Raw genomic sequence first — 12275 nt, 5'->3', positions numbered from 1 at the left:
AGAAACATAGGTTTTGGATACAGCTTCAAGGATGATGTTGAATTGAATTGGCAAAAAAAAGGCATCCTTTGCCTTTTTTTGAATTTTAGAGGGAATGCTTTAATATTTTCTCCCTTAAGAATAATGTTTCCAAGGGGCCACCACAGAAGACCCAGGGGCAACGGCCACTGCCGGGGTGGGCACAGGGCTGAATGGGCAGGGGAGTGGAGCGAGCCCCCAGGTAGGCCATGGACAGTCCTCCCGCACCAGGGGCAATGGTGATGCGGAGGCTAGAAACACCCTTCTTCGGTGATGAGGCACTGAGCAGCCTGGGCAATGGCGTCAGTGGCAGCAGCAGCAACTTTGGGTGCCTGGCCCGCTTGTCCCTGGGGCGCCCCAAACAGCATTTCAGGCAGAGTGGTGAAGAATGACAGCTGACGCTGAGCCTGAGCAAACAAGTGGTGGTGGCGCCACCTCTGGCCCCCCTGGGCAGACTGCACCCCCAGCAGTCGCCCCAACAGCCTGCTCTCCAGCCGGATCTGTGGTTGCTCAAGCTCGCCTCTCCTGAGCTTGAGCGCCTCAACATCCAGACCAACGGGCTGGTCACAACCACGCTGAGGAGCCCGCAGTTCCTCTACCCAAGATGGTGGCCAAGGAGGAGCAGGAGTTCACCGAGGACTTTGTCAAGGCCCTTGAGGATTTGAATAAGCAGAACCAGCTTGGCGTGGGTGCAGCCTGGCTGCTGCTGTGGCCTCGCAGAAGGACCCTCTGGCACTGCATCAGGCGCCACCCTCCCAGCTGGCACTGGTCTTCCTAAACCTGAGCCACTACAAGGATGGCGCCGGGTGTGCTGGGGATGCTGCAACTGTCGCCTTCTCCTCCTAGCCCGTTCCCTTCCCACAGCCGCTGCCTCTCAGTGATTTACTGGGGCCGCTGTGCCTAGCTGTGCTCAAGGACAGCCACAGATGGTGCCCGAATTGCCAAGCTTCGGAGAGAGCCTGCTGTCGCCAATCGACATGGACATGCAGGAGCTCCTCAAGGCTGAGCCCAAGCAGCTGCTCAACAATATCGCAGCCTCCAAGTGCCCCAAGGGCAAGCTGGAGCATCTCTCACCTGGAGGAGAAAGTGAAGAGCTCAAGAGCCAGAACACGGAACTGGCGTTCACCAGGAGCCTGCTGCCCAAGCAGGTGGCGAAGCTCAAGCAGAAAGTCCTCAGCCATGTCAACAGCAGCCGCCAGCTTCTACCCCAGCACTAGGTGCCCTGGTTCTGAGCCCAAGCACAGGGCGCATCCTAGGCCCGCCTCCTCTTGAGGGGCGGGCTTGCAGGGGGCGGGGATTGAGCTCCCAGGAGTTGGTATGGTGCTGCCCTCTCGACCCCCTCCAAGAGGGTGCCCAGGACTTGGAGAGGGCGCCTTGGACTTGACAAGCTGGACCCCCTGCTCCTGGGGGGGGGGGCAAGCGCATGACACCCCCTCGTACTGTCTGTGTTCCCCCGCGCTGCCGCCAGGTGTCACACAAACCCAGGGCCTAGCCGCCCCTTCTACACACTGCTGCAGAAGGGGCTCTCTGTGGCGCAGCCTTCAGCCTGCCTTTTCTTTTACATTTTTTTTTTTTTTTTTGCTTTGGAAGAAAGAAAAAAAGAGTTTTCGATTCTTCCGTATTTATGTTTCTACTCGGGAACAAAGGGTTGTGTGTGCGTGTGTTTCTTTATGTTGGCTTTTTTAAAAGAAATGGGAAGAAGAAAAAAAAATCACCCTTTTCCTCACTATCCCCCCTTTTGTCCTTCTGACACTCCTCTGCCCTTTTTGTTCTTTGTTTTTGTTTTTGTTTTGCTAGGAGTCCACATTCCTGTTTGTAATCCTTTGTCCGGTTTTGGTTTTCTGTTTTCAGTAAAATCTCCTTACTCCAAAAAAAAAAAAAAAAAGGAAAAGAAGGAGGAGGAGAAGAAGGATATTTCCCTTGTGTTTACCATAAACAGCTTTTGTAGTGTTAAGATATTTTTCTATTATATATAGTTTTCTAGTGTTTTGACCATGTATTTAGTCAAATGCTTTTTCTGCATTTGTTGAGATAATTTTTTGATTCTTGTCTTTGCATCTATTTATTTAAAAAATGTTTATCGATTTCCATATGTTGAACCAATCCTGCATCCCTGGGACAAAGCCCACTGATCATGTTGTACAATCTTTTAAATATGATTTTGTATGCTGTTTGCCATAATTTTATTGAGAATTATTACTCTATGTTCATCAGGAATACTGGTCTGAAATGTTCTTTCCGTGTGTGTCTTTGTCTGGTTTTTGCATCAGGTTGATATTAGTTTCATAGAATGGGGTTAGAAGATTTTGCTATTTTCTATTTCATAAAATAATTTTAGACGAATTGGTGTTCATTCTTTTTTCAATTTCTTGTAGAACTGGGCTGAGAATTATTCTGATAATGTTTTTTTTCTTAGTTGTTAGGCTTGTGATAAACCCTTCCTTGAGAGAATTAATGTAGTACACTCAAGACTTCATGCTTTAGAGGAGAAATGTCTACCTTAACATTAGCCTGCTTTGACAAATGTTAGTCCTCAATAACAATATTTATTTAAACATTTTTTGTTTTTCCCAGGAGAGGACTGACACCTCCAAGATTTCTTTCTTTAAACACACGTGTGTGTGTGTGTGTGTGTGTGTGTGTGTGTGTGTGTGTCCAGTGTTTTGTGGTCAATTGTTAAAACTTTATTAAATAACACAGCCATCACTTCAATTTGGGTATTTTACTAGAAATTTTTTGCCCACATCTTAAGTTTTTGATCCATACAACACTTAAAGTAGCTATAATTTCTATCAGAGTCTCTACATGGAAGTATGAAATGATGGGATAAAATATTTTAACACTCTAACTCTCCAATATTATCAAATTTATTGCTAATGGAGTGTAATGTCATTCATTCTCTTGACAAAATTCTCCTGAAATAAATGTGAAAACCTTTGAAATAAATGAAACATAAGAGGATCAGTCAAGGGAATTGACAGAGCCCCAATGAGAGCAGGATGAAGATTATGAAATACTTCTGAATTAAAAGCTAAGTTCCATGAAAGGTGGAATCAACATTATTCATTTGTGTGTGTGTGTGTGTGTGTGTGTGTGTGTGTTGGAGTAATTACTACACTAAGATATTTAGGTGTTTGTAGAATAGGAGAATATAAGATACTATTTCAGTGTTAAGAAATAGGGAAATAAAAGGAGCTCTATCATAAACATCATGCTGAATTTAGCTGAAAACCGAAATGTGAAGCCTAGACCCATCTGGCTACTGCAGACAACTTAAATTGTAGGTCTGGGTGAAATGAAGTTGTCAGATTCAGATGTAGCTCCTTGTGGTCCAGTGATTCATTAACAAAAAAAACAACCTGCATGCTTTTTCAATCACCCAATGAATGAAGGTTTAGTATAAACTGGAAGATGGTATTTGACCTATCCTGTTCATAAGCATCAAAGGCCATTCATTACTAAAGGTTTTGGGAGGAATATAATGGGAAGCTAATTCTTCTGAAATCTGAAAGGAGATACATTTAGGTAACTGAAAAAAGAACATTGCTTTCTCTTTCTAGGAGAAAATAGCATTAGACAAAAGGAAAAGTACTGGTGACAAAAGCAATTATTTTTGGTGGTAATCTGTGAGAACAGACACTAGTTAAATAAAGGTTTTAGTGAAGTGTTGCAAAAGGAAAATGAGAAGAGAATCCACAGCAAAATTAAATAACAACTCCTTAAAATAAGAAGTACTTGAGTGGCTCATCTTGATGTGTTTTTGAAAGAATAGTAATATTTTAATGTATAATTTTGACAGAACCACATCAAAAATAAAAACATTCTCCATTTTGCTTGGTGCTGTGGCCCTCCCCTATAATCTCAGTGGCTCACGATGTTGAGGCAGAAAAATCAAAAGTTGAAAACCAGGTTTAGCAACTTAGTGAAGCCCTAAGAAGCTTAGTAAGATTGTATATGAAGATAAAAAAATAATAAGTTGTGGATCAGTGGTTAAATGCCCCTGGGTTCAATCCCTGATGCCAAACACCTAAAGTGAAAACATTCCTTTTTATTACTTAGGAGGAACACACACACACACACAGAGAGAGAGAGAGAGAGAGAGAGAGAGAGAGAGAGAGACAGAGACAGAGACAGAGACGCACACACACACACACACACACACACACACACACACATAGGACTTCACCTTTAATTATTTTTTCTTTCACTCTCCCATTAGGATATGTGGAGACTATGTGTTCCCCATTGTGTGCTTACTGTATATTTATGTAATTCAGACCCTATATTGTACAAGTATCTATCTGGTGGAGTAAAATGATTCTCTAAGCCAAAGATGTATTTTTAACATATTTAAAAGTAGTTAAACTGAAGCCAGCTGTAGTTCAGCTAAAAGCAGTTTAAAACATGCATGGGAATTTTAAAGTAAATCTCTTCCAGTATGTGTAGATTGGAGTATCCAGTACACGAGGTGGGAAGGAAGTAGAGAAGGGCACAGGGTCAGCTGTAAGAACAGATCCCCTGAAATTTAAGTGTTCTGCATTTAGGCATTTGTAACAAGCTTGCTTGGGAGTTGTTTACAGTTTTGCATTGGTAGTAGAAGTTTATCCCTTTTAAGGGAAAAGCAAGAAGTTAAAAAAGAATGAGAGAAATGTGTAGACAGCCAATCAAATGTTTTTTTCACATGAGTGCATGAAGACAATTTGGAATGAACTAAGAAAAGTTTTCAAATATAGCCAGGTTCTGTGGACCATGCCTAAAATCCTAGCACCTCTGTAGGCTGAGACCAAAGGATCACAGCTTAAAGGCCAGCCTCAACAACAACAAGGCACTAAAAAACTCAGTGGGACTCTGTCTCTAAATATAATAAAAAAACATGGCTGCATATGTGGCTCAGTGGTTGAAGTGTTCCTTACTTAGTTCAATCTCCAGTTCTCCATCCCCCCCCAAAAAAAGTTGTAAACTTTACAGAGAAAAAAAAAAAAAAAATATATATATATATATATATATATATATATATATATATATATATAATACATATAATGATAAAACTTTAGGATAGAATGCTAAGTGAAATCAGTAATTCACAAAAAGACAAATACCATATGATTCTACATTTGATATATCTTGTGTACCAAACAAACATGTCAAAAGGAATGAAATCAGGAATGGGAAGATGAAAGCCAAATGAGCACATTTTTGGTGGAGAAAAAAAATCACTTTTATGTAATACAAACTTTATACAATATGTTACAAAACAATTTGAATCAACACTCCAGTAAGCAGTACATTTAAAATATAAAGACATTAAGTTTCATTAAGTTAATAGTTTTAATGACAACTAAAATTTTAAAATATATAAACAAATTTGTGAAAATCATTATATTTAAATTATAAAGTCTTACATCTAGACAAAAGAACAGATTATCAATATAAGTATGGTGAATTTGCTAGTAATTCTAGCTACATGGAATTTTGAAGCATGGAAATGCAAATTCAGCTTCAGCCACTTGGCAAGAATCTGTTTCAAAATAAATTCAAAATATGCTGGAGATGTAGTATGGTATTATAGCATCCCTGAGTTCAATCCCCAATATAAATACATATGCCTGCATATATTTATATAAACAAATTTTGATAAATTAAATGAATAATTACATGAACAGAGTAAACAACCATAACACTATATACAAATCATAAAAAAACAGGGATAATATTTACACATGTAAGTAAAAGCATATATGACTTTATAAAAAATGGGCACATGGTTTGCATATATTTTAATTCAACTTATATTATCGTCAATTAAAAGGTCAGAAGAATTTTATTTCAGTTATAATATATAGTTATATTATAGCTATATATTATAACTGAAATTTTTAAAAAATATTCATTGATGTGAGAAGTCCTACTAAACAACACTGAAGCTACTCTGTTATATATTTGGGAAATATATTTTAAGTGGAACTCAAAAAAAGACATGAATTAGAGAAAATATAACCCCCAAAATTCTGAATAATTCTATTATTCTAAAAATCCTTCTTTTTGAAGTTTTTGTAGAAATAGATGGCAGAATGCTGTTATTTAATTTGCCTTTTTATAAGTGGGACTAAAGATCAAACCCTGTGCCTAACTTTTGTGTGTGTGTGTGTGGGGGGGAACCTCAGCCACTGAGCCACAGCCTAAGCTTTATAAATCCTTTTTCAAGCCACATTTATCAACTATACTTATATTGTCACTAGGAGCAGATATTTTGAATCATTTTTATTCATTACAGGGCACAAAAATTTTCATGAAGAATCCATAAGTATTCATATTTTGCTCTGATGAAAAAATTTGAGTGAATAAATATTTAAATTATATTAAAGAAGCAAAAATGGTGGAATGTGGTGGACATCATAATCCAAAGTACATGTATGAAGACAAGAATGTGATGGACATAATTATCCAAAGTACATGTATGAAGAAAAGAGAAAAGAAATATTGTGGTATATATTTGTAATAAGAATTGTAATGCAAAATAAAGAGCACATGTATAAAGACATAAATTGGCATAAATATACTTTATACACAAAGATATGAAATATTGTGCTCAAAATGTGTAATAAAAATTGTAATGCATTCTGCTGTCATGTATTAAAAACTAAAATCAATAAAGTTATATATATATATATATATATATATATATATAATAAAGTAACTCTTCTATGATATTGATATTTTACAAAGTTTAACCTGTAAATATTCTGAAATTTGTGTAGATTTTCTATGGAATTCCCCCAAATCAATAAACATCTAGCATTATGCAAATCCTCACAGGCATTAGGGAATACTCTTTTTACTTTAATGTAGAGAGATCACTGGAGAACAAGAAGAAGCTTAAAAGACTGGGTCAACATAAAGCAGGGTATGCTATTTAATAAATACAAGAGAAAGAAACCTAGGTTTAGAAAAACAATTTCTGCTGGATTTTAGCTTCTCATTTAACATTTTAAAATGTGAATTCCTCTTTGACAAGTGGATGTCTTATCTTATTCTTTGCTTCATTGATTTCTACACACTTTGATATATAGCTACTCTCACATTTCTCTTGAAATAACAAGGTTACTACATTGGGGACAGAAAAATGGCCAAGGATTACTTATGGACAGCAAGACATATATGTTAAAAAATAAAATATGGCTCATTTTGTTATTTTTGGATAACTGTGCCTGTTTCATAATACTATTCTCATTATAAAAAAGGGGAAAAAAGCATATATAAAAAAAGCATACAATTCTACACAATTATTTTTCTAAATTTTTTGAGAGAGAGACAAAATACTTTGGAACAATTTTAAGTCTCCAGATTGTGAGCACTACTTTGCAAGGATAGGGTAAACATAAAAAGAAAAACCTTAAACATTTTCTTTTCTACATAAACAAATACCCAATCTTCATCTTAAAATCAAGAACCTAACACTTTTTCATTCAGAATAAGAGCTGCCAAAAAATATTCCAAAAATTAAAAAAAATATATTAAACGTTGACAGTGAATTAGAAATTCTGAAGGAAGTTTATGCTCATCCACAAAGACCAGGTTTCTATAGACCTCTAACATCACACCACCATATAAAGTCTGCTGAGGTGGGTCCAAGCATTTCCACTCCACCTAAGAGAAATCAACAACCACATCCCTGAATGTCAGTGGTTCCTGAAATGAAAAGAAAACATATTTCACATTAACCATGTGATCCTTAACACTGTTTTTAATGACACAAGTTCTAATGAGATTTGTAAGAGCTAATTTTCACATAGGGGATTGACATCAATCATTCAACATGATACTTTTAATGTGGTACTGGGAATTGAAGTCAAGGCCTTTTGCATGTAACGCAAGCCCTTTACAACTGAGCTGTATCCCCAGCCCCAATAATTAGTTATCATAAGTAAAATTGGTGAATAAATTTGCTTTATTAAAACCCAGAGAGCAGAACATGTGAAGGAAAATGCTGAGAAAAAAAGCAGGTAAAGGAGAAAACTTCCTACATAATTCTAATGTGTAAATAAGAGTTGCAATATATTATTGAATATTCAAAGAAGCACATACAAACAAAAATATACTTGAGATATGCATAGCAAAATTATAAGTAATAACAAGACTCATAGGATAGTGGTCACCTTTATGTGTAGAAGACACATGTGATCCATGATACACATTCTTAACTTCTAACAGCCCACATAATTATTTGAATGACACTCTCTAGAACTGTCTGTATTCTTATTGTTTAAACATGCATTAAAACAAGTACTTTATTTAATTTTCTTTTCAGTCCTTCAGACCACAATGTCACAAGTCATTTTTGAATGAATAAAATAAAAATTTTAAATATCAAATTAAAAATAAACACTTAGGTATTTGCACACATTTAAATTGCATGGCACAAAGATATAACAAAAGAAACAATAGAAAAGCAAATTAAGTGAATAGACTATTAATCCCACAGTTCATAAGAAAACTGGCACATCAGGTTGAACTGTGCAACTGTATCCCCACATGGCTCATTTCAAAGTAATGAGTGAAAAACTACTAACAAAATGAGGAAAATATTCTGAAAGATTCTTGCACTTTAAATGCTTTTCTAAGGGTTTAAAAATAGTCCCTCTTCCAGGGTCTCATTTTTCACCAATGAACAAACACATGCCTAGAGTTTGTTTAAGGTTCTGATCTGTGATGTCCATTTTCCACAACCACTTTTTTTTAAAAATTAGTGATTTAACCCAGGGGCAGTACACCACTGAGTTGCATTTCCAGAACTTTTGATTTTTTTAAAAAAAATTGTTTTTTAGACAGGGATTCAAGAAGTTGCTTATTTCGTATCTAAATTACTGAGACTGTACTAAAATTGGCCATTCTTCTTTCTCATTATTTCACATTACTGGGATTAATTACAGCTGTGTGCCACCACACTGGACACTGCAACCTCTTTTGACAGCAAATGTGCAAATTTTCACATCAACCAATGTTTTAACAACTAGTTGTCCAATAATTCAATTCGGATGACCCTTAATACATAAGCCTAATATTTAGGGCTCACTTATATAGAATTTCACTAACTTGAGGAGCACGTTGCAAGCCCCAGAATAATGTCTGTATTTGTGATCCATTTCCTATAAATTGGGGGTCTCTACAAGTACACACTGAAGTTACACACTCTGATAGAACAACTCATGAAACTAAAGAGCACATTGTGTATACCAGGTTCTTATAAAATATATAAACCAGGAAGATGACAATTAAAAAAAACATGCATAGAACATGAAAAAAAATGTCAGAGGAAGATGGGGCACTATATAGGCTATTTTAGGAAATAGCTGATTGAAGATATTAAATCCAAATTTGGTGTTCTGCTATAACAGTGAAGAGTCCTCTTTCTATTATGATTTAGAAGATCCTCCGTATTTTAAATATGGCGATTCAGATACTCATTCTGCATATTCCCTGTTTTTCATTAAAAAATTATTTGAACACTTTTACATTCAGTAGTCAGAACAAAATCTTGTGACAAAATGTAACTTAAGGCTGTCTTTTGTGTACAACCCGTAGAACATTGAGCCATCTCATGTCAGCCCAAACATACAAATTTAAAAAAAAAAAAAAACTCCTAAGTATTGGATGGATTAAGGGTAATTGATTTTTCATTTGGAATTTTGACTTATTTTTATTGATACCTGGACATTCTACAAGAGAGGCACATTCATAGCCCTTTTAATTTATTTTCTTTTTGAGGCAGGGTCTCATTAAGTTTCTCCACTAAACTTGAATTTGTGACTTTTCTGCATTAACCTCCAAGTAGTTATAATTACTAGCATGTTCTAATATGTTCAGCATGATATGAAAGATCTACATTTCTTACACTTTTTAAAATTTTCTCTTCCCTCTAAAACCAAGCCATTGGCAGCCTAATATTTGAAATGTATCCATATCTTATATTTGATTATTTCCCAGTATTGCAATATATATTTAGGGAAAAAGGCCACTTTTTACACATATCTGAATTTGTCTAATCTGACAGTCTTGAAGTAGATCCACAAAAAATAAAAATATATATATAACCATGGATAAAATTAAGAACTAACTAAACCATCAGTGATGTTTTTTCACAGGCTTAAAAATTGATCATAGTGTGAATATAATATTATGCTGAAATTTGTCTGTATCTTTCCTCTTTGGAAACGTTTTTTGTCTTTCAAAAATTAGTAATAAATTACATTTCATAGATAATGAGAATGTTAGACTTTCTCATAGCTAATGAGAAAGTCTCCATCGACCATCTTACTTGCTTAAATATTTACTGTAAAACCCAACCTTGAGGCACTGCATTATGCTGGTGTCCTAGAGCAGTTCCAAGGGAACCACAGGGGAGGTGGTTGGGGTGCTCCTGGGGTCCTAGACCAGTTCCCAGGAAACCTCAGGGGAGGAGGTTAGGGTGCTTCTGGGGTCCTAGAGCCATTCCCAGGGATCTCAGGGGAGGTGATTGGGTGCTCCTGGGGTCCTAGAGCAGCTCCAAGGGACCTCAGGGGACGTGGTTGGGTGCTGACTGGGGTTCTAGAGCAGTTCTCAGGGACCTCACCAGGTGGGATCGAGTGCTGAGTTTGTCCTCTCTGCAGAGTATCTGGTGGCTCATGTTCAGAAAGTAACAGTGGTTAACATGGATCAGTTTCTAATACTCTGTGTGGGGCATGTGTGTGGCTCATTTAACATTCACCATGGCAAGGAGGGTAAGTGTCATCACCCACTATTCATGTACAGAGATGCCAAGTCCAAGCAGCTCAGGGATACTGCCCTGGTCTCACTGGGAGTCAGCTGAACCCCAACCTGCTCCCAGTGCCTCAGTGATCCTCTCAGGCCCAACTGCCTCCTTCATCCTGTGTGACTCCTGCTGTCCTGGGGGCCTGTGGATGGCATGCTTAGGGCTTCTTAAGCCTGCACAGCAAACTCATACCATACATTCCTCCTTACCTGCCATGTTTTATTATTTACATGGCTGTTGTCCCCTAGATATTCTTGACACCTCCTCTGTGAATCATATGTATAATAACATGCATGCCAGGACCTGCCCTCTACCTGCTCTCTACCTGACCCACACCTGCCCTGCCCACATCTGCTGTCTTCTTGCTCTGCACCTGCATCCCACTCCACAATTGTAGGACTTCATGAAACAGCCCTGCACAAGTGGCCTTCAGCTGCCACACCAATGACCAGGGAGGTGGTGGTTAGAGCAATGGGAATCTATGCTCTGGGCCTGGGGTGCCCAAGCTCACAGTGCAGATGCTGTGGGGTGGAGAAGGTTCCCCAGCCTCTGCTCTTCATCTTCTCCATGACTCTGTGTCTTTTCCTGTTTTTTTCTCATAAAGACACAACTCCTTGGTCTAAGCACCCACACTAAAACAAGAAGCCTCCTCTCAAGATCCTTAAGGAACTCCAGGGGTGGAGGACCCTCCTCTACACAAAGCCACATCCTGGCTGCTGGGTAAATGTGGGGTTGGGGAGCCCTCCAGACACTGCTGCATTTTCCTCTCAGAACTTTCCTTTACAGTCTTAGCTGCTGGCAGAGCCAGGGACTGGGCCTGGCCCCTGGGTGGCCAGCCATGCTTTGCCTCCCAGGGGCAGTGTCTGGGCTCTGGCCTGCCCTGCAGTGGGTGCACCTTCTGATCATGTTGCTTGGCTCCCCAGGCTGCTCATCTGGTAGCCCAGATAACGAGACCTGGTGCTGTGCTGGAGGGTTAGCATGGTGCAGGCAAGGCCTGAGGCAGTCTGTGCAAAGCCCGTTGGTGTGGCCATGGCCCCCATGGATTTTGGTCCTGGAAGCTACACAGACCCATTAGAGCCCTGTGGGCCCTCAGCTTCTGCTGTCCTGTTCACACTTGACACGGTGTTCTCAGGTGTGGCCTGGGTCGGTCGTGGTGCCTTTGCATTTGGACCATGAGTGCTTTTCCCAGGGGTCATGGGGCCATGAGCTGGTGGATGCACTGACCTCACTCTCCTGCCTGTTGGCTACCAGTAGAGATGATGGCATCTGCTCTCCAAATATGAGCCATCTTTACTTCCACTGGCTGAAGTTGACAGTTTCCCTCCTTGGCCACCCACACAAGAGCCTGTCCAGTGACACCTCAGCAGGGTTATCAAATGGAAAACAGGAGCAGAAAGCATGCCTTCCACCCAGTGGGATGAGGGTGCCATGGATCTATGAGAGGCTTCAGGCTGAGTGGCCTGAAGCA

At 38.9% G+C, this 12275-nt stretch overlaps 1 pseudogene; it reads left to right on the top strand.

Moving 5' to 3' along the window:
- The first annotated feature begins 227 nt into the window (after positions 1–227).
- LOC144364719 (transcription factor JunD-like) lies at positions 228–1250 on the top strand (annotated as a pseudogene).
- Positions 1251–12275: the final 11025 nt, after the last annotated feature.

Source organism: Ictidomys tridecemlineatus, unplaced genomic scaffold (assembly GCF_052094955.1).
Source record: "Ictidomys tridecemlineatus isolate mIctTri1 unplaced genomic scaffold, mIctTri1.hap1 Scaffold_67, whole genome shotgun sequence".
Lineage (NCBI taxonomy): Eukaryota > Metazoa > Chordata > Mammalia > Rodentia > Sciuridae > Ictidomys > Ictidomys tridecemlineatus.
This window is presented reverse-complemented; position numbering and strand designations above follow the sequence as displayed.